The sequence below is a fragment of the Nothobranchius furzeri genome, chromosome 11 (genome assembly GCF_043380555.1).
Source record: "Nothobranchius furzeri strain GRZ-AD chromosome 11, NfurGRZ-RIMD1, whole genome shotgun sequence".
In the NCBI taxonomy this organism is placed as follows: Eukaryota; Metazoa; Chordata; class Actinopteri; order Cyprinodontiformes; family Nothobranchiidae; genus Nothobranchius; species Nothobranchius furzeri.
The window spans coordinates 60,011,438-60,034,963 of NC_091751.1; the positions used below are offsets into that span (position 1 = coordinate 60,011,438).

Sequence of the window (23,526 nt, forward strand, 5' to 3'; positions counted from 1 at the left end):
TATAAGCAAGTTGGATCACCATGTGGGTAAATTGCTGTTGGTCAGAACTGCTCGCAAGATTTACAGCTCCTTAATGGGACAAAATTGGAGGAGCGATGGTCGTTTTAATTAAGGAAGCTAAAGCTGCTTCCAGTTCACTGATGTATATCTGCTGAAAGTACATGGTGGTGGTGCACGACGAAGGCTGTGTAGGTGTGTGTGTGTGTGTTAACATATGTTTCCTATCATTTATTTAAGGCCCTGACAGAGTGCCTTGCCTCTGTTCCAGCAGGCCTTCATGGTGCAACTTCGACCCAGCAGGAAGCCACCAGGACAGCACTGTTCTCTGCTGGCCTCACAGTAGAGACACGACATATTAAAGCTACTTTCAGCAAAGAGCCTTGAGGGTCCACTTCATTAGAAACACTTCCTAAATAGCTTCAGTCAGCATTATTTGGTCATCCATACTGACTTGCTCTAACAGTGAGTTGAGCCAATTTACTCTGAAGATGTAAATATCAGTACTTGTAATTCTAATGAAACAGATTTATTTTTCAAAGTTTCTTTTTTTTATGATTCCAGAAAAAATAATCCCAATAATCCTTTTTTTTCCTTCATTTTTTAAAATAATTGATTATGGGGAGCAATAGCTTATAAGACACCAAATATGGTGGTCATAGCACATAAAAAATAACTATAACATATTTTAACAATGTTACATAGGATAAGGCAAGTTAAGTCAGATGGTTGTTAACCACCACATTATATATATATATATAAACAAGATTTTGTCAAATGACACTCACAAAAAATGTTTAGTTTAAGGAAATGGAGCTATAACAAATAAAATCTTCCTTTGCCATAAAGTTTTACCAGCAGTTAGTGCGATATATATAGATCCTATTGACTGAGACTATGTAATTAATGTGATGTGCCAAGAACAAAATCTAGGAAGTCAGCATTTTTTTTGTAAAACTAATTTCCTTTAGAAAACGAGGGGACCAGGGCTTTTACATGTGTTTATAAAGTCCTTTTACATTAACATAATTACTTTCTTATTCGTGTGCTTTTCTGCTAAAAACTACTAAATTATATCAGCAAACATTTTACTGTTTTGAAACAAACTGTGTATAAAATTATAATTTCTAATTATTTGATGATGACTCAAATAATAGATTTCTGTTCATTGTAATGCAAATCTGAGAAGATCTGAAATTTCAAATGTGATTTGAATCCATCTAACAATAAAGAATGATCAACTTCCAAAATGCCATTAAATCAGTTTGTTTGTTAGTCAGCAATGTCCTTTTTTAATGTGGTGATGATTTAATAAATACAAGGGTGAAATAAGATATGAGCTTCTGGTCTGCCAACACATTCTCACACCCAAGGCATCAAAATATGCCGCGTGTGACCAAGCCTCAATATATGATGATTCGGAACGCCCCAGCGCGTCAGGAGATGACGATCAGGGACACGCTGGGTCACGTGGCTCCGCTGGCGTCACTGTTTGACGCGTGCGGTCACACGGACATTCTTCGGCTATTTAACCCTCCCCTCACCCCAATCCTAACCTTAAGGTCCATAAACTGTGACCTTAAGGTTAGGATTGGGGTGAGGGGAAGGTTGAGTAGTTCACAATGTCCGTCTCACCATTGGCGTCGGATACCGACGCTCTGGGACGCCGCGTCAGCTGTTTGTCCCTGATCGCCGTCTCCTGTTGCGCTGGGGCGTTCTAAATCATCATATATCGAGGCTTGGTCACGTGTCATATTTTGACACCTTGGGTGTGAGAATGTGTAGGGTCTGCAGGGTTTAAACCAAAACATTTAAATACACGTGTTACAACCCGTCTAGGAGGGCCAGGCTGTGGTGAGGGAAGCATTTCGGAAGCGGAGAAATACTTCAGACAGAGTTTTCAGATGTTTCGACCACGTAGTAGAATAAATCACTACATCATCTAAATATGCTTCACAGTGTTCTATTCCGGTCAACACTTTTTGCATCAGGCGCTGAAATGTAGCTGGTGCATTCCGTAATCCAAAAGGCATAACTTTGTATTGAAGGAAATGGTCAGGAGTTACAAATGAGGCGATTTCAGAAGCACGGGGTGTCATAGGGACTTGCCAATACCCTTTCAATAATTCTAGCTTTGTAACAAACTTTGCAGGACCTACACGGTCGATACAGTCTTCCATTCAAGGAAGTGGAAAACAGTCAGGTTTTGTGACTGCGTTTACCTTTCGATTGTGCAAAATCGGAAAGTGCCATCCGGTTTAGGAACCAATACACAAGGTGAGCTCCATGCACTGGTGCTGGATTCTGCAAGTCCATGTTCAATCAGATAGTTTACCTCTTGTTGCATCACCCTACGCTTTACAGGGTTAACTCTATAAGCGTGTTGTTTTATTGGCTTTTCATTTTGCAAGATGATGTCATGTGCCAAAACAGAGGTCCGGCTAGGATGATCAGAAAACATCAACAGGTTTGCTTCGATTAGAGCAACGATATCAGCACGTTGAGGTTGCGATAAGTGAGCCAAGAAGGAGTCTAAATCCTTCAAAACCGCAGTTACCCAACCGAGCCATCGGAACACATCCATTCTTACAATAATATAATTAGCACAGTTTTTCCTATAAATACTACTTTCTAGTAATGATTGTGTAAAATCAGCAAGAGGAATCTTCCTGGAGCTTCTCAGCTGCTTCCAGTTAAAGATGATTGAGATGGTACACAGTTAGCATCCAGCTAAGATCCATAAATGCTAATGAGCTGCACAAGTTTTAGTGTTTTAATGATCACTGGCTCCTTTTAATATTCTGATGCTCTCTTTTGTTGGAATGCTGATTATTATTTGAAAATACATAACAGAAATCTAAATTTGAGAATGAAACAATCGTGCACATTTCATGTTTTTCTCTCAAATCTAAAAGTCGCTGCTTGTACAAATGTAAATGAGTTGTATCTGAAAGTGGTGCTTCCTGTTGTGAATAAGAAATTGTTCCAGTCAAATCTCTGTGGATGTATCTGAATAGATTAAACATCTTTTTAACTGTGACACAGCTTTGCTGTTTGTCAGATTTTGTCTCCAATGAGGGGATTCAATAATCACTGGTAACAAATGCAAAACTACCACCTGAACAGTTAAATGTTTTGAGTTTAGATCTTCTGGTTAAATTGGTTTTAAAATTTCAACATCTTTTGGGTTAACTTTGATGCGCCAGCATTTAAGGGTTGGGTTTATTCAGGAAGCCACACATTTTCTTGCTCCCGTGGAGAAAAAAAATGCATTTTTCAAAAAGCAACATTTAAACCCAAAGGATGTATCCTTCACAGAGAAGATCCTGTTTATCTGTTCTGCTAATTTCTGCACAGACTGAACAAAGCAGCTTTGAGCAGAGCGTCGGCGCTCCAAATCTGTCTCAACAATCCCGTGAGCGATCCCGTTTAACTGGCAGGAAACATCAAACAACACCTAAAATCGTCCCTTTTATTCCATCAACATGATAAAACTTATTATAGAGCAGCATAGAGGGGAGAATGCTGCATGTTCCAGAAGCGCAACACTCTACTCTACTGTTACAGTAGGGTTATCATGGGTCCTCTTTCCCCCCCAGAAACTGAAATAATGACTCTCAAACTCTTGACACAACGAACCACCAGGTGCCAGAAAACATCCATTAAGCACAAAAATAGAAACGTAAAGGTACAGTCTGAGATTTTTGTCTGAATTTATTTAATTTTTTTGCAGTTTTGCTTGAAATGCTTTTTGCATACGATGACAAATGACAAATTAAATGCTTTGTCCAAAAAATGAAAAATTTAAAGTTCTTCTGAAACATACAATTCTGGTAAAACCTCATCCAATCCAGCGCAGGCCCCCTTTTAAATGATTGGATCATAACCCATCCATCAGACTCTCGCCCCGCATACTCCAACACCTTCTGATTTGTGTTCTGAAAGTTTGTTAGTGGTGGGGTTTCGCCAGATTGTTGGTGGTGCGGAGCTCGTGTGATTTTCATAATAATTAACCAAGGATGCTAGCAACTGCCTTGTTTTTCAATGTAAAACACCACATGCTATTAATGCTAGCTAATTTAGGGAGAGGGGGGCACAAAGCAAGCGGGAGGAGATTCAGTTTGGTTCAGAGTTGGTTCTGGAAAATTTGAGCATATAGCAGCTCAGCAGAGTTGTGTCTGCTTGTGTGTTTGTGTGTTTGTGTAACAAGCCAGTGTTGTACCACATCCTGCAACCATCAGATTGGGTTGGAGCTTTTTTTGTTCTTTCCAAAATCTATCTAGTTCCTAAATCAGGAGCAACAATGCAAATCGTAAAAATATTGCACAGTAAAGGACACATGCAGCACTTTTACTTCTTGTTTGCTTTCAATGATGGTCTCGTAGAAATGTTAATAACATGAATAAATCTCAGTAAAATCTAAAATGTGCAAATGTCAGAATAATGAGGCTGTTCAGCTGCACTGCTGATGGGTTTGTTGCTTGGTCAACAGCTGAGTGTTTGACATAGGCTTCCTGTTTATTTGCATGTGGAGCGTGACCCACGCTCAAGTGGTCACTCAGAATGCACATGGGGGTTTATTGTAAGACCAGATGGGGAAGCGCATCTGGTGTTAGCACAGGTCTGTGCACCTTTAAAGATGTAGCCATTCCCATTTTAGAGTGCTTTTGTAAAGATAATAAATGGGTTATCTTAGAAGTTATAACTGTTTGACAACACCTTTATGTTTTTCTGCCTGAAGCCTTCCAATTTCAATCAGGGACACACACACACACACACACACACACACACACATTTACGATGCATAACAATTAGTATTTCAATAACTTTTCGACATCAGACTCAGAAACTCATCTTTCTTTCTTTATACGCTTTGAGTGACTGTAATTCTTCACTGTGTGTGTGTGTGTGTGTGTGTGTGTGTGTGTGTGTGTGTGTGTGTGTGTGTGTGTGTGTGTGTGTGTGTGTGTGTAGGTTTGCTGGAAACAAAAAGGCTAGCTCTGGTGCGCTATCCTGCACAGATAAAAGGCCAAACATGAACCCATTAAGACCCCGGGTCTTATCTATTAGCCAGAAACAATCTCAATGACCTTTCTGTCTTTGCTAATTTCACACAATAGGCTGACCTTTCAGCAAGTCTGACGCTGACATGCGGCTAGTTAAGGATCTTTGCTGCAACAATAATGCTTTATTCCGCCCGCCAACGACAAAGGGGGTTTAATTATCTTCTCTATTATTACTGAGCCTCTTGGTTTTTTCTTCCTTTTTTATTTTCTGTTTCTGAAATGAGGCATTTTCTGCTTATTGTGATTAAAAATGATTCCTTTGTAAATAATCTATGATGAGTACTGCAGTACAAATGAATTTAATTTTGGTTGCATTTTTGATCTTTTTTTTTTTCAAAGGAAGGCTATGTGGATTTCTCACTGCAACTTTAGTAATAAGGCTTGTTTTTCTGTGGACTATGGAGAGCAGAGAGATTGTGCATAATCACCTGATTTTAGCTACTTTGAAGCATTCGATCATCAGAAATGTACTGAAAAACTGTCTATAAACAGTCAGCTGAAGATTTCAAGAAAAATAAAACTTTTTATGACAGAAAAACACTTTCTGCAGTGATTATCTTGGAGTGTAAATCAAACAGTTAACTTCACATCCACAGTTATGCCGTAAACATAAAGCAGCAGCTCTGAACACATCCAAGATCACCTCTCAAGGTAACCTCTTTAAATGAGAGAAAATGTCATTTTAGTGAAAATCACAGCGTTATCAGATCATTGTGGGTTTATTTTTTTGCGATTTATTAGTTTTATAATTTGAATGCTTGAATTCTTATAAGTGTGAGGTTGAAGATGACAGGGTTTTTATTCCAAAGTTATTTTAACTTTTGATTTTACTTTTAGTTGGAATAAATGAATGTAACTGCTTGTACAGGTCGGAGCATTTATTCTGTCATTGTGAATGCTCAAATCTCAAAATGATGCATTTAATCCAATATTTGCACATGTTATTTGCTTTTTAGTTGCTCATGAGCACTCTGTAATCTCCAACTAATTTTCTTTTGAACGGTAGTTTTTTATTTACAGATCTGAAAGAAGAGGGAGCTTGGGCGCTGTTATTTGACAAATTAGATAACGTGATTTTTGTCCTATTTTTGACATTATTTCAGCATTTCTGAGAGCTGCAGTAGTCGTCTCTTTTCCTGACAATCCCACCATTCGATTTGCGTCAGTGGCTACTTTACAGGCTCAAGGATGAGTCAGGTTTTGCCCTAAATGGAAAGAAGGAAAACACTTGTGAAATCTATTAAGATGCATTAGAAGACAGTGGCCAAAGCCATTTAATCGCACTCTTCGTTCTGCTTAATCCCACAGAGGCAGATGTCTACCTGTAGGTGAAGCAGGACAGGTGGATGAGTCATATAGCCAGCCGGAAGAGAAAACCTAGGTTTAAATAAATAAATGTATATATTCCTGTTCTCTGTGTGACATATGTGCAAAGAACACCTGAATATGTTGGTCCTAAGTTTAGATACTAAATCCTTCTGTCACCCCTCTCTCACCCTCTCCGCCTCTGACTTTCCAGTTTCCACCAGCTTATTTGTCTTCTGCTGTTTCCTTTTTCTTCATCGACAACTTAAAAAAATGGGTCGCATAAATCGTGCTGAAGACTTACGGGACAGGCAATGGCTGGAACTATAAATTTTCATGATGTGAAACCAAAGTCAGAGTGACGGAGAACTTGGACTTTGTACAGAAGACCTGTTTTATGCCATCCGCAGCAGGTTGTTTTACTTTTTTTAAAGAAATGTGTAAACCATCTAATGGGATGTCTAGGTCTATACTTTAACATCACTGCATGCCTTATTGGTCCAATCCACACAACCTGAACCGAAACAACATTATATCTATCTGTATTCAATGAATGCATATATATATATATATATATATATATATATATATATATATATATATATATATATATATATATATATATATTAGGGCTGTAGCGAAGCCTCGACGAAGTCGACGGCTCGATTCTAAAAATTTGTCGACGTCAGATCCGGAAGTCGACGCACCGCGCCCACTTGTTGCATCCCCAGGAGTTTGTAAATAGAGGAGGAATCTGCCCGTTTTTCCTCTAGTTCGCCCTCTTCTCCGCCTTCACTAACATCTCCGCCAAATACCGAAGACCCGGAACAATGTCCGTCCACTACTAGATTATTTTCCTGTTTTGCCCCTTCGTCTCCCGGCAACGGACAACAACTTCCGGGGTCAGATGCGCTGCTTCGTGTCTATCGCAGATGTAGAAAATCACCGGGAGCGCTTCTCCCTTAATAAAGGAGCTTCTTTCAGACATGAGGAGAGCTGTTTTGGTGGTAGCAGTCTCTCCTCTGTGCTGGTCTGTTTGCTGCTGGGTGTTTTTGGTTTATTTAAACTTGGTAACTTGAACTTAACGTTGGTAAAGCTACTGTTAGCATCTTCGCTAACAGCTTCTTGCGTTGGGATAAGCTGTTACGTTTTGGTTTAGAGTTCATCTTTTTTGTGGTGTAGATCTCCCTTTTATTACATTTAGAGTGTTGTGGGTTTTCGGTTTAGTGTAAAATATCACCTGAGTTTGGTTTAACCCGTAACACCACTCGCCTCACGCACATAAGTGACCAAAACAAAGCAGTATGGAGACACTCCATCTTCTACCACCTCTCAGGCAGCAGCCTGCACTCCCAAGATCTACACGTCATCAGAACATAACCAACCAACACAATAAACGCAGTGTTATACAAAATGGAAGGCCTGTAGTGTTTATTCTCTTACAGTAAGAATTTATCAATTTTTTTGAGGAATTTATTTGAGATTTTCTGGTTTTTGTTAATTGTGCAATAGAAAAATAATCATTAGATTAGTTTTCTAAATAGTCATTAGAATAGTCGACTATTCGATAAAATAATCGTCAGAATAATCGTTTTAAAAATAATCGTTTACCCCCAGCCCTAATATATATATATATATGTATATATATAGGTGTGGGTGTGTGTGGGTGTGCTTTTTCATTTAATCACAAACTTAGAGGAAAAAAGGTAATCTCTCAGAGGAATTCTAAATTGACACACCTATATTGTAAAGTACATTATTGTTAAAAGTAATTTTTCAAATTACAGAAACCATTTTTAAGAGGCTACACACAGTTTTGCCTCTACTTTAAGGGGTTTGTTCCTATTGTTTCCTCACAAGCTGCAGAACCTTTCGAGCAGCACGGTCTATAACAAAAAGGTCAGTGAAAAACACGATGTGAGAAGTGAAGGTTAAAAGTTCTGACCTGGTTCTATTACCTGTAAATGGATACAGTTACTTGTGAAGTCTGTTATGTGGTCAACAAGTACAAAGAAACCCTTTGTTTACATTAGCAGCTGTTTTTATAATTGATGTGTTTAACAGTGATGTTTGCTCTCAAGGGGGAGGAGCCTGTGTAGTATCATACCCATACCCATGTGTGGATCCTGTAATAGTATTTTTATTCCCACAGAAATGCTCTATGATAAAAATGCTTTCTGACACAACGTGCACTTTTAAATAGGTGTGCATGATGACCAACTGTGATCCTTTTTACAATTTTGCAAAATGATTTTCACCAATGCAATCAGACCATCCATCCATTGTCTTCTGCTTATTCGAGGTCGGGTCGTGACGGCAGCAGCCTAAGCAGAGAGGCCCAGACTTCCCTCTCCCAAGCCACTTGAGCCAGCTCCTCCGGGGGAATCCTAAGGTGTTCCCTGGCCATCCAAGAGACATAGTCCCTCCAGCGTGTCCTGGGTCTTCCTTTAGGTCTCCTCCCGATTGGACGTGGCTGGAAAACCTCACCAGGGAGGCGTCTAGGAGGCATCCTAACTAGATGCTTGAGCCACCTCAAATGGATCCTCTGTATGTGTAAGAGCAGCAGATCTACTCCGGGCCCCTCACCCTATCTCTAAGGGAGAGCCCAGACACCCTGCAGAGAAAACTAATTTCAGCTGCTTGTATCCATGATCTCATTCTTTCAGTCACTATCCAAAGCTCGTGACCACATGTGAGGGTAGGAGTGTAGATCAACTGGTAAATCAAGATCTTTGCCTTCTGACTCATCTCTCTCTTCACCACGACAGACTGGTACAACGCCCGCATCACCGCAGACGCAGCACCAATACACCTATCGATCTCATACTCCATCTTTCTCTCACTTGTGAACAAGTCCCTGAGATACTTAAACTCCTTCACTTAAAGCAAGACCTCATCCCTGACCTGGAGAAGGCATTCTACCCTTTTCCGATTCAAGACCATGGCCTTGGATTTAGAGGAGCAGACTCTCATCACAGCAGCTTCACACTTGGCTGCGAACCGCTCCAGTGAAAGCTAGAGATCGTGTTCTGATGAACGGGACCATGTCATCTGCAAAAAGCAGACCCAATCCTCAGGCCTTCATAATGGATCCCCTCAATCAGACCAAATAAATAAATAAAAAAGATAAAGTTGAGCGTTGATTAGGTCTAAAACCATATATATATATATATATATATATATATATATATATATATATATATATATATATATATATATATATATATATATATATACATGGTGCCGTGGTGCCTCCGCTCCGGTCGGGTTTTGTTTTCTTCCTCTCTCTCTCTCTCTCTCTCTCTCTCTCTCTCTCTCTCTCTCTCTCTCTCTCTCTCTCTCTCTCTCTCTCTCTCTCTCTCTCTCTCTCTCTCTCTCTCTCTCTCTCTCTCTCTCTCTCTCTCTCTCTCTCTCTCTCTCTCTCTCTCTCTCTCTCTCTCTCTCTCTCTCTCTCTCTCTCTCTCTCTCTCTCTCTCTCTGTATGTATGTATTAATTCATGCACTTAAATATTGATGTTCTGATTTTATTGAAACACTTGTTCTGTAATAGTTCCTTTACTATTGTGATCAAACATATTTTGTCTCAATTCTGAGGCTGCTCTGTGAATAGTTTTCAAATAAACAATACACATAGCAACTTCTGATCAATCCATAACAATTTCAGACTTAAAATAATGTATTGATGTAAACCGCACCCACTTCCGGTTAAACTACACCCACTTCCGGGTTAGGCCACGCCCACTCCGAGTACAGATACAGATCATTTATAGATGGTTGAACAGATACAGATATAGATAGTGGTGTACTCGCTCATCCCTACTCAGCACATATTTAGATAAACTTCAGAACAGAAAACAAATTAAAAGAACTGAACTGATCACTAAATTCAAAGCTAAAAGTCGTTGATGAGATACTGCGCTTTTTAAGCCAGTCATTTTTCCACACATTGGGACTTTAAAATAACTCAACCAAAGTTCTCCACCCGTTAGTGTTGTTTAAATCTTAAGCCAAAAGAACACATTTACAGCCATTGATGTGTTTTTGAAGCCAGAAATTTTGCATTAAACTTGTGTTACTTTATTAAAACTTCAAAATAATAACTAATAGGTATAATTTTAGTCAGAAAATGTCTCATCAGTTTGGGTGGAGGGGCGGGACTAATGACTTATACTGCAGTCAGCCACTAGAGGGCAGATCAGCCCCATGTAGCTTCAACATATGCGTCAAAACTGTCTTTAGTTCTTTAACCAAGTAGCATCTTGATTGTTTTATTTATTTATTTATTTATTTATTGGTTTTGTTGTGCTTTTCTGGGTGTAAATTAAACACTGTTTGCTCAAGTTTAATTTATTAATCTGAACCAAATAAGAACAAAATGTAGGGTTTCAAATTTAATACAACACAAGCTACATTAGCTTTTCACTTTGCAACAAAAATCTGTTTTTGGCGCTAAATCACTAAATTACACAAATGCATGATGTGTGCCCTTTATTAAAATGGAGAAATTGAACATGAGAATTTATTATCTTTTTTGTTCCACTTGTTTTATCTGGCTTTCTGATAGCAATATTCAATAAAATAATTTTTTCTAGTAAAAGTGCCAAAACATGTGGCCTCATGCAGTACTGAAAAATAAAACGCCAGACTAAACACAATACCTTCAAAATAAACTCTGCAAAGTAATCCTGACTTGTCTTTCTGGTGCACTTAGTAATTAGTAATTCACTGCTTGCTCTGAGATGCTTTTATGTCTATTATGTTGGTGTCTATCTCAATAATGCCATTTAATATAAAGTTTTACCAAAAAAAACTCTAAATAAGGTATTCTATCAAAAGAAGTATTGAAAGTGAAGAAGAAAATCAAAGCAGGCAAACTTCCCCTTTTCTTCTGAGATTTAAAGTGCATCAGTGTATCTCTAAGATGCTTGGCAGCAGTCGGTGCACATCCCCCTCAGACTGAGGAAGGGCATCTAATCGGCAGAGGATTTCCATACCTGCCTCCCGCCTCCGGTAATCTGAAGTACATCACACGCCTGGTCAGGCTTTATTTCAAGAGTCTGGAAAACAGATAAGGAAGTGACAGAGATGGAGATAACGTTAATCCTAAAGTGGCGCCAGGTCCAAAGGAGTGGCCATCGCACAACAACAGGGTATTGAAGGCCTTGAGGCCACAGCTTAGCCATATGGAAATAGAGGTGATGGGGCAGGAGGGGGGGTAGACAAGGAGACAAAAAATGGATTAAGGAGGAAGAAGAAAGACTATATGTCAGGATGGTGATGGAGGGCAAGGAACAACAGACCAAGAGGGAGTTATGGACAAGTAAAGAACAGGAAACAGTCTGCTGGAGTGGTTTCAGATACATCATTACAGGTATACAGCTTCCTGCAGGGCTAGCTGAGGCTGCACAGCATGGACATCACAAACTTTCAGGAGTGGATTTACTGGAGGAGTTTACTTAAGGTTACTAACTGCTGCGTAAATAAAGCACAATGTCTGTTTTTCTACAAGTTTATGTCTGTACTGAAAAAGGTAAAGGAAGACATTTTTTTCTTTTAAATGCAAATTATAAAGCTGTTAGTTTGCTTTTTTTCTAAAACGTGTTTCATAAATTATCCCTAAAGTTTTTCAATCCAAACGCCGCATTTTGTACAGAAGATCCCGAAACGAGATGCGTGCACAAACATTTAACTTCTGATGAGAACACACAAGCAACGAGGTTACATTTCTGTTGCATTTTAATTTCACCTCCAAGCATGTGGTATTAATAAAATCCACTTAGGCTTTAAAGCAATTTCATACTAGGGGAGAACAATTTAGTTTCCAATTACAAAAACATCACAGATAACCAGGAACTGTAATAGGCTGGTTTACTAAAAGAGGAGCGGCTAATTTAAATGAAAAACAACTCAGTGGTTGACATAATTCATAGCTAGAGGACTGCATTGTTCCACCAGCCTCTTTGTGTGTGTGTGTGTGTGTGTGTGTGTGTGTGTGTGTGTGTGTGTGTGTGTGTGTGTGTGTGTGTGTGTGTGTGTGTGACAAGGACTTGCAATGACAACCCTCTTCAGAGCTACACCTCTGTGACAGACATGAAAGAACGATTCACTCGAGTGTCAAATATTTGAACTCCTTTAACTGTCAGACATGCTGCCGATCTTTCTCACAAAGCAGCCTCCAAAGGTAGGAGGGTCATAAGAAGCCACCTCTGGTGTCTTTTTTTTTACAAATGCTTGTTTTTTTTTAATCTTCTTTAATTGTCTATTGAGTCAAATAAATCCCAGCAACACACATTTTCCATATTAGTGTTGTGTGTGGCAATACGAGTGAGAATTCCTTTTCCCGGTGGTGTTTTAGGGATTCCGTCTTAAACTGAAACCATTGAAGGAGCAGTTTTGTTGATAATCAAAAAAGAAAACGCCATCAGCGAAGCCATCACTGTCAACCTTGTTTCCGAATGGCCAAGCAGCAAGCTACATCTGTATGATTTCCCTGATTTGTCTACCTTGCTTCACAGCACTGAGGTAATCCATCCCATCTATTTTATTCCACTTATCCAAGGCCACGTGATGGAAGTGAGAGATTCAGGAGGGAGAACCCAGACATCTCTTTTTCCTGTGACACTCTCCTGCTCCTTCGAGGGATCCAAAGTGATGCAGTCCAGAGAGAGAAAATCATCTTTCTAACAAGTACTGGGTCTACTCTGTAGTTGCCATGTCCCAGTGGGATGTGACTGGAAACCTGCAAGATGTGAGAACATATTCAGCCAACTCCCTTTTAGTCTAATCCTTCACAATGATGGAACTCGCCATTTAGGATCATGAAGGTTGGTCCAACTGGTTGCCAGAGCAACTTTATATTCAGAACTTTTCATCTAAGATCTTTTTTTTTACATGATCCAAATCTTCCAACCAAAGGAAATTGACTGAATACAGAGAGATCAGAAAATCCAGAGCTTTGCTTTGGCTCAGCTTCTGATTTACAGCAACAGGCCGGAGCAACACGCTCATTATGGTACATAAAGCCGTCATTCGTTGGTTCGTTCTTCACTCCACACCTCCGTCCCCAAAAATAATCAAAAGAACAAGTCAATCTGTTTTCATGAATCACAGCTTGATGGATACGACTTGTTTTTCTCATCTTTTGTTTTCTTCAAACAAAGTTAAATACATTTTAGGAAGAAAAGACTCAATTTCCTTTTATGTGGAGCTGAGATAATTGTGGAAAAATGGAAAATGAGCTTCTGGCTCATTTGACATTCAGCTTTAAAGATCACTGCTGTAACTGTTGGGGACGATCCATAAAAGAGGGCTCAGTCTATTATCTAGAGCAGCCAAGTTATGAGAACAATGTCTTGATATTAGTGGGCAAAAATGGGAGGTTGACCAACTCCCACTTCTGAACTTCAGCCAACATTTACTCAAATATATTCTAATGGTAAATGGAACCGCTGCAGACACCAGACGGCCCTGTTTTCCTCTGACATTTTCAGTTTTAATCAGGTGCCACAGTTGTCACAATCCCACTGATGCATACCGACAGGGCACACCTGATGTCTGATGACCAAACGAGGGTTTTGTTTCCTTTGTTTTAATGAAATGGTTTAGGTTTTTATTGCATGAACCTAAACTTAAAGGCACTTTTCATACAGTTAATGCAGCTCAAAGTGCCTTATAGATTAAATTGACCCCACATCACCCTCATTCCCATTACACACACACACACACACACCTAAATTAAGAGCAAAAGATGTTGGGACAATAAATAAATACAATATTATACAACGTATAAAAAATGAGTACTTGAGTACTCAGGTAGGTATTTATATTTTCACTATGTAGTAATACACTACTGCATCAAAAAAGGCGTTTTAAGGCCACACATTTTGATATTTCAGGGTAAGTTTGAGTTTATGTGACAATGACCTTTGCACATTTTACTCCGCCTGTGCCTTTAGAGGCTAACGCATCTGTAGTTTATGCCTTTATTAGAGAAGAGGATCAGAAAAGACTGCATCTGTCTTCAAACTGTTTAGAACACCGGAGTTTCTTTGTATGTACATTTTGGAGAGCCATTTACTCAGAAAACCTATAAATGAATCCGAAATCTATCACCCCGAGGCCTGGAATATAGTTGATTTTTAACCTCGCGCTGATGCAGGCAGCAGGTTGAAAAATCATGCACACGCTGCTGCACTGCACGTAGTACTGGAGTGTTCCACTAGGGGCTCAGTAGAGAACTCAGACCAGATAAAGTCCTGGGTTTGTAGGGTATAACCAAAACAAACATGGCATCAAGATCATTAACTGGTTAATTTTGAGATCACGGCAGCTGTATAGTAGATCGCATGAAAGACCTCTGAACCTGAGACCGATTTAACATGGCGAGTGTGTTTCACTCATTTTGTCAACTCCGCCTACTGGTGACTTGTTTGCGTTTGAACGTGTCGTGTTAATTTCAGGGGATGGGCACAAACGACGATTCAAATAAATGCAAGTTACACGAGGCAGCCATTTTTAACACGCACACGCATCGTTAAAAGCAAGTACACTTCAGACCTAACATGCAGAAGCTCTTTAGAATCAGACCTTACTTTTTCACAGAAGTCAATAATAAAAACTAAGACATTATTACTGAAAGGATTTTGTCTCTATACGCCAATCATTACCTCTGTAATGAATCTATCAATTTTCCCCAGTAATTTATGAGGCTGTGCCTCCACATACATCACCACTCATGCTTAAATTGGGAATGAGTAAATTATGTCAGAGTGATGGAGGATAGATTAGGATATTATTACTTGGCGAGGACCATGGAGCGTTAACTCATCATGCATCCATTCAACCTCCAGGCAGCTTAGAGCTTCAGCAGCTTCTGTCACCTCACCGTAAACCCATAATAGACAAACGTGAGACAAATATATGTGTAAATGTAGAAATTAAACACCGTGGACTCAACCACTTCATCCGTTGGAGGTCACCTGTTCACATTATGAAGGAGCAGTTCCTCCACAGCTGCCATCACATTGATCACACTTCCTTCAACTTCCACCCCCTTCGCTGTGCTTGACAGCTGACATTCTCCCAACGGTATTACATTATGACCCTGGGACCTTTCCTAAATACTAAATATGTAATACTAAACTGTCAAGAATGCCACAGTCTTCTTCTGTGCACACATGGAAAAGCCGGCAATTCTGAAATTGGCAGGATTTCCGTACATTTTTAATGGGTGAAAGCACAACAGAGGGAGATGTGCAGATGTGTCAACAGTTAAACCGCCTGTTGCATAAGCCTGGATGTGCACGGATCAAAATCCCAACTTGATAGCTCAATTATCGAGCCACGCCGAGGAGCGTCGTAAGCGTGGGAACGTACGAGAGGCTGTTTGAAGAATACAAAGCGCTGCATTTTCACCTTTTGCTTGCTAATTCAAAGATGTTTTCCTTTGATGGTGTTCAGATGTGAAGTGTTTTCACCACTCAGTCGTGAAAATCCAATGGGAACTGTTTCCCTTTTCTTCTTCCCACTTCTGCTGTCATTTGCATGCTAAATGCATTAAGCTAGGTGTGTTTGCATATATGAAGATGAAAAAAAAGTGTTTGCAGATGATATTTGTTCATGCATGTACATGGGTAAATGCACGCGTCTGCATATATATTGTTGCCGTTCTGCTGTTATAAAACATACACATGCTCCCGCTGTGCTTTCACATTAGGGAAATAATGAAACCTTCGCTATAACTGCTTCTCTCTGCTTCAACAATCGTCCCAGCCAACACAGAATGAGAACTGAGCTTGATCATCAGATGGGGAGATTCCCTTCAGACCTGCCAAGTGAGCGTACCGTGTGACTCTTCCCTTCCACGGAGCTCGATATTTAATGCATATAGGTGCCGCGGCGGGCAGTGATGGATGGGGGGTAACGTCAAAGTTGACAAGCCGCAGGAAGAATGCAATGCCGTCAAAACAGACTCATGGTCTGAGGGACACATCCATTTGGAGAGAAAGAGAGGTGGCAGCGCTGAGAAAGAGTGGTGAAAAGTGTCCCGGTAACAGAAAGCAGGAGAGACGGGGAGACAGGGAGGACTCGTGGGATCTGTTTCTAACTGGGTGTTTGCTGTGAAAGGTGACAGAGGATAAAAATGTGGTGTCATGAATGAGGTTTGATCCCGAATAAAAGGTTGTAAAACAACATACGGCTCAAGAGACGATAATGAACAGATTGTATGTATCATCTTTTTACGCAAAATTTCACTGATCAAACTCAGTCAAAATAAATTCATAAAGATCGATTAACAAAAGATCAGTTCGGAAAATTATTTACTATTTTTGTAGGAAGCAATAATAAGGATGAGCCTGAAGGCAAGAAAATAAAATATTGCTGAAACACGACAGATATGACTTAATTCATTTTTTAAATGAAGTAATACCATAACATTATTTTTCTTTATAATCTAAAATTCTAGGAGTGTTTTTTCTTCTCCTTGGAATGCAAGACACCTGTTAATCACACACAATATTTATACAAATAAGAATATCTCAAAAAGAGTTCCTGGCTTTTATTTGGTGTGGGACCAACCATAAAGCCTCTAAAGGCTCATTCCACCTGTAAAGCTGTAAACAATGAAACCAGCTGCTTTCATGATGTTTCCTTTTATCAGCCCAGAAGACTCATGGTTCCCACTTAAATAAATCTCATCCACGTGTCAAGACCTTTACACTGGAGGATGCTCTCAGCGGTCTATTCATCACACTGGGAAACCTGTAATCCATATATGTAGCTCATCTCCAGAGGCACGTTTGCCCAATAAAACATCTGCAGTGTGTACTCAATGTCAGTGATCACTATAACATCTGACATGATGCCTGACATGCTTATTGTAAGATTACTCCAAAATGCATAGGTGTGGACGTTGCCTTACATTATATAAATGTCAGGCAACATATATGTATATATATATATATATATATATATATATATATATATATATATGTTGTGTAATCTGAACCAGTATCCAGGAGGGCATTGCACCAGAGCGTATGACCCACTTGTACGCACGCCATAGGCCTACCGGCTCTCCCGTGAGACAGGAGGTGTCCTAAGAACAGTTTGGCGGACTCGACACCAGTGGATGCCGGACCACCGTTACCTGAACTTGTGAGACCTGAAACAGAGAACCGAGTGAGAGCGGATGGAAAATTCAGCCCCCTTTTGAGTTGATTTGATTTTGGTCATCAGATTTATGGGTCGTAATGCCATCCAAATTAGTGGAACCCTTGTATAAATTATATGGTATGGACCTGACCACTTCGGCAAAAGTTTCTTAGCCAGTTTACCAGAGGTTGCTTTTGTGTGACTGGAAGTAGGAGCAAAGATGTAGAACCAGGCCTCATCACCCACGTTCAGTTCAGAATGTGAGGCCTTCTGATCATAATAAGCCTTCCTGCCCTCAGCTGATTTCTCCAGATTTGTCTGTGCAAAAAAATAAAAAATAAAAAAAACGCTGCAGGTAGATGGTTCTTCAGGTCCTGCAAATTCTGATCGTTGGTGTTAGCCGTATCTGCACTGGGAGACCGGTGAATAATTGTGCAATCTGAACCAGCATCCAGGAGGGCATTGCATCGGAGCGTATGGCCCACTTGCACGCACACCATAGGCTTACCGGCTCTCAGGAGGTGTCCCAAGAACAGTCCGGCGGACTCTTAAGGAGTCTAACAATATCAGCTTTGTTTCTGCAGGAACTGTTTGCTCATCAGCTTTGCAGGTGCAAAAAGGTTTTGACGACGTGTCAAAATCTTTGATGTTAAAGAGGTTTTGCCACAGATGGCCGGTCTGAGCGATTCTCTAGAACTGTCGAATCACCCATCTAGTTTTAAGGTTTTGATGTTATGACTTGCACAGCCAATCAGAGGCTGATAATTTTAAGATATGTTACCAAGACAACAAGGGCGCCCCCAAGGGGTGGCTAGGGGTGGCCATGGCCACCCCTAGAAAATTGCTGGCCACCCCAGGAAAAGCCAGTGTTAATAAATCATATTAATGTTCAGTCAAACCATATATTGATCTTGTTTATTCAAGACATAATTGTAAAGCAAAATAAAATGTTACAATTAACGAGTAAAGAAATGATCAGAATACAAGAAATACATGTTTCTGCTGCTCACCATTTTAAAAAAGTTTTTATCTCCATAAGTTTTTTTGTGAACACAGCAACAGGTGAATTAACCTAAAAAAATACATTTATAAATCAAATTTGGGATAACATTTTAAATAACTGAAATGTATTTATCAGAAATGTTTGTGTTTGTAAAATTTAAGTTAAATGCTTTGGATACGTACTGTTATTTTAATAAAAACGAATAAAGGTGCAATGCAGCACATCACCACAGACTAAATTCAACCAGAGTTACCACAAGGACCAATTTGGTGTGCCACCCCAAAAATTTCTTTGGCCCTATCTGGCCACCCCTATTAAAATTTTCTGGAGGCGCCCCTGCAAGACAACTCAAAAATACACCTTCTTTGATACCGGATATTCAGAATGGTTAAAATGCCAGGTTATGTGTTGGAGTTTAACTTAACCGTACTTGTTACTGTGTGAGTGCAGATGTGAGGACCTCGTCGTCAAAACATGTTAAACACATGGCATGTTCTAGTAGACAAACACATAACATCCATTCAGTGAGCACAGATTATTGAAGCATTTCATTCTACTATAATTATTATAAGTAGGAATACACAAATGATTATTTAATGATTATCTAGATTATGTCATGGAAGAAGTTCATATTGATTTAGGAAATCATTCTTGATTTTAGCAATTGATTCGAGCTGGAGTTCTTCCTTCTGTGGAGCCAGACAGATTGGACCTTGGAAAAGAAAGTTATTGTTTATCTTTCAGACTTGCAGAGTCTGTGAGTCCCAGCTGGTATAAAGGCAGGCTCATTTAAAGGGAACACATGCAGTGTTGTGTCTCCTTTCTGACCAGATGTTGTATAGATGTTGAAAGGTCGGACTGTACCTAAAGTGACCATTGCTGGACGTTTTACACACACACACACACACACACACACACACACAAACACACACACACACACACACACACACACACATATATATATATGTTTTTTATTTCATTAATTATAAACACTTTTGCATTTTTAAGGTATAGCAGAAACAAGACATTTTCTTAGATGTTTGGTAAAATGGTCCACTTTTTGAACATCCACATTATACACTCATTTCCTTGTGTCATTGTTAAGTCTGGTCTAATTTAATAGAGGGTCACATATCTAAAATAATGTCTTTGAAACTGGATAGTTTTGTGATGCAGAGGTTAGGCAGTATAGAAGTAAAGATGATGGCTACAGAGTAGCTCCATCAGATCAAGGCTTTCACAAAGAAATGGCTTGTTTGAGATAAAAGCGGTCAGTCTTTGAAGCTAGCAAGCAAAACAAAAGCTTATTGTTGTCAGGGGGTAACAAATAGGAAATGACCACAACAAACCTGAGAAAGATGCATGCAAACAAGTTGTGAAAACATATCACGGTTTGGATTTGTGGGGGTGGGTGTTTTTTGTTAGAAGCCTTAATGTGTTGCTGCTTTCTTTCTTTTCAAGACAATTGGCGAGTTACATCAGACCATTTATCTGGAGTATCCATTACTAGGAGGAACTGTGGGATGTTTGTATTTGATTTTTAAAGAGACAATGTGTAGTTTTTACTAGGGATGAGCCGGACACTCGTTTCAGACGAGTATCCGGTACGAATAAAGCATTTTTGACGAATACAAGCATGAAACGAGTAAACCTCGTAAATATCTGTAATCGTGCTGAAGGAAAATCCTCATTGGGTAACTGACTGTCTTCACGCTCTGTGATTGGCCTGTCACATAGAGCGCCCACCCCTCCCTACACACAAAACTCTCTAGCCGGCCGGGAGCGCAGTCCGTCTTGCTCATCCACGCACACACACAGACAGCATGGGCATAGGAACTCGTTTACTATTGGGGGGGGGGGGGGGGGGGGGACACGTTTTGGAAATCTAACAAATCTGTTGTAGGTCAACTTCACTGAAAAACATACATTTAATGATTATTTCTGATTCTGTGTCACTGAGTGTTTCATGCAGGCTGGACATGAACATAGTCTCCTACCGCTATCTCCTGCATTAGCTTCTGATAGAAAATCTGATAAGACGGTGAAACTCTAGGATTAGAAAAGTCTGACAGATGTGACTCAGGGAGTAAGGCAAAGCCCAGAAAGACAAGCAAATAACTTTGATAGCCCAGTTCACTAACATTCTGGGGTTTTTTTGATCGGCGACCCATGAGCCAGCCAGAAGGGGAGGAGACTTAGGCTCCCCATTAGCCAGATCCAGGTGATTACCGGCCATCGTGGACGTTTTAATTATAAAAAAGCTGTTTATGTGTCAGTACTGTTTTATTTTTATTTAATAATATGAATGTAGGATATATTATCTTATACATATGGGTAGAGATGTGTAAACAGATTTAATACAAGACTAAAGCTGTGAATATTCAGTCTGAATCGATCTGATTCTGATCAGAATATTTTAAACTACATCAGCCAACAATGCTGACCAACAATCAGAAAAATCTGTTTGCTTCTAACAGAATGAAAAAAGAAACAATTCACTTACAACAACAGCTGGACTTACATTAATTTTCAGATGGACAAAAGAAAAAAACAGTGGCCAAAACTGCAGTCTAAATGCACCAGAAAGCAGAGTTTAACACTTATTTTTCTAATATTTCTAAGGAAGCGTGTACAGAATGTAATTTATTCTTAAACCGTACTGCCCAGCCCTACTTGTAATGGGATTACATAAATGTAACTGTGTTCACTTATTATTACATTCAAATCTTCCTCTCATCAGTAACCTAAAACCATCTCTTTCTTCACTGTAGCACCTACCTGCACCTCAGCAGGTCTGGTGCTCCCTGTCTCACCCTCAGCAGGTCTGGTGCTCCCTGTCTCACCCTCAGCAGGTCTGGTGCTCCCTGTCTCACCCTCAGCAGGTCTGGCTCTCCCTGTCTCACCCTCAAATGGTTCCTGCTGAACTTCATCTGATCTCTAATATAAAAACAGTGGACAGGAATAAGGAGTAAACATACTTGTTGGACGACTAGTGCAACATTAAAATAATGGTTGTTATAGTATTATTTAGTCGTGTTCACTTGTTATCATGCTCGAATCTTCCTCTCATCATCAACCATCTAAAATCTCACTCCACTGTAGCACCTACCTGCACCTCAGCAGGTCTGGTGCTCCCTGTCTCACCTTCTTCATCATGTCCTGCTGAACTTCCTCTGGTCTCTTATATGAAAAAAGTGACATGAATAAGGTTTAAAAATGAAATGTGATGAGAATGTCACAAACAAGAAACAATCACACTTACAAACTCCATTTTTTTGTGGAGATTCTACTTTTGTATTTATTTCGTGTCAAATGGTTTTTGTCTGTTACTGTAAAATTCGCCATTTTTTGTTGACTAGTAGTGTTGTTTAATGTTTAACGCTAACTAGCAAGATGTTTACGTTAGTCAGCCATTTTAGCGTTTGACCAGAAATACAATTATACTCTTGGACTAAATTATTACCAACTCACAATTCCTTTCTTTCTTTTTTTGCCCATGAGAAGAACTCGCTGAGCTGCTGCCGTCTGTCTCTGACACCTGTGTCTGCCCCGGCTCTCTCTCAGCCAGCCTGTCTAACTCCCTGAGGGGAGGGGCTGTGTCGGAGAGAAGTCCGCGGTGTCTTTCAAAATAAAAGCTCGCGAGTCAAATATTTCAAAATCAATCTTTTTCTTCTCCATGTTATTGGGGGGGACAAATGCGCGTTTGTCCAATATTGGAGGGGACACACCCGTCCCCCCGGTCCCTACGCCCTTGACAGACAGTACGGATCTTGCTGTGATTGCTTCACTGTTGCTCACGTTTCTTCAGTTTTCCCTAGGTTTTCTTCAGCTGGCCTCTTTTTCGGTTGGATATTTAACCCTTTGATGCATGAATTATGAAATCTTCAACCATGATTTTTTTTAACAATTGTTTTCATTCGTCTTTAGGTGTGATAGGTTAGATATTTTCTCTAAAATTTTATAATTTACAAACAATTTTTTACATGTCCACCTCAGTGGACAGAGTGCATTCTGAGCATGAAATGTGTTGGCTTGGCTTACTGAAGTCCAAATGAAGGGGCTCAAATGCAATAAAGTCTTCAACAGCTGTGCTTAATAGCAAAAACAAATAAATAACAATTTTGAGTACCTGTCCACTGTAGTGACCATTATGCATCAAAGGGTTAAAGTTACTTTTTTCGTAACTTACATGGTGCATTTGACAAGACAGAGCTGACGTGCTGCATCAAGTCACTCACTACCTCCGCTCCGGTCGGGTATTTTTTTTAACTCCATCTCTCTCCCTCTCACCCTCTCTATCTCTCTCAGACACACACACCTTAAGTTTTGTTTAACTGTGTGTGGGGCAAAATGCCAAGAACTTTAAGAAAAAAATCAGTTTAATCAAATTAAAATAACAAATATATACATAAAGTTGTGTCTGGTTCTAGCATTTCATATTTCCTAGTTCCTACTGCATGCGTTCAGATGTATTAATCCATGCACTTAAATATTAATGTTCTGATTTTATTGAAACACTTGTTCTGTAATAGTTTCTTTACTGGTGTGATCAAAAATATTTAATCTCAATTCTGAGGCTGCTCTGTAAATAGTTTTCAAATAAACAATACACAGCAACTTCTGATCAATCCTTATCAATTTCAGATTTAAAATAATATATTGATGTAAACCACACCCACTTCCGGGTTATGCCACGCCCATTCCAAGTACAGTTACAGATAATTTAGTTGGGTGAACAGATACAGATACAGATAGTGGTGTACTCGCTCATCCCTAGTTTTTAACCATTCATTTCTGGAACTACCCATTAAAATGCTGTTGAAAATTAATTAAAGGATGCCCACTTGTTAATAAATATTGGCGGCTTTGTAACATTTAACAATAAAACAAGCAGTTGCAAAACTTTCTCTATTCATAAATGTTGCTTTACACATTTACCTCTTCACTTGTTGCCAGTGATGAAAGGGAGTCTGATGTGTGTGTTATTTTGCTGAACTTTGC

The 23,526-nt window shown here is 39.6% G+C and overlaps 1 protein-coding gene across 2 annotated transcripts in view; it reads right to left on the minus strand.

The window, feature by feature from the left end:
* The window catches only part of brinp2 (bone morphogenetic protein/retinoic acid inducible neural-specific 2), a 368,978-nt gene that overhangs the window by 266,123 nt on the left and 79,329 nt on the right, over window positions 1-23,526 (minus strand). Inside the window, exon 2 of one of the 2 annotated variants that reach the window (XM_054736801.2) lies at window positions 11,363-11,425. The exons of the other annotated variant lie outside the window; for it this stretch is intronic. The gene's annotated coding sequence lies outside the window, so the exon portion shown is untranslated. The remainder of the gene's footprint in view (window positions 1-11,362; window positions 11,426-23,526) is intronic. 2 annotated transcript variants of the gene reach the window in all.